Source organism: Capsella rubella, unplaced genomic scaffold, assembly GCF_000375325.1.
Source record: "Capsella rubella cultivar Monte Gargano unplaced genomic scaffold, Caprub1_0 scaffold_9, whole genome shotgun sequence".
NCBI classification, from domain to species: Eukaryota; Viridiplantae; Streptophyta; class Magnoliopsida; order Brassicales; family Brassicaceae; genus Capsella; species Capsella rubella.
The window spans coordinates 58,185-58,389 of NW_006238915.1; positions in this window are offsets into that span (position 1 = coordinate 58,185).

Sequence of the window (205 nt, forward strand, 5' to 3'; positions counted from 1 at the left end):
AAGCTTAAGGATCCTGGATCTTTCACACTACCCTGCTCACTAGGCCCCCTATCTTTCAGCAGATGCTTATGTGATCTTGGAGCTTCTGTGAGTCTAATGCCGTTGTCTGTTGCTAAGCGTTTAGGATTCACAAGATACAAGGCATGCAACATATCTCTCATTCTAGGTGACAGATCAGTGAGGCTCCCGCATGGACTCTTGGAAG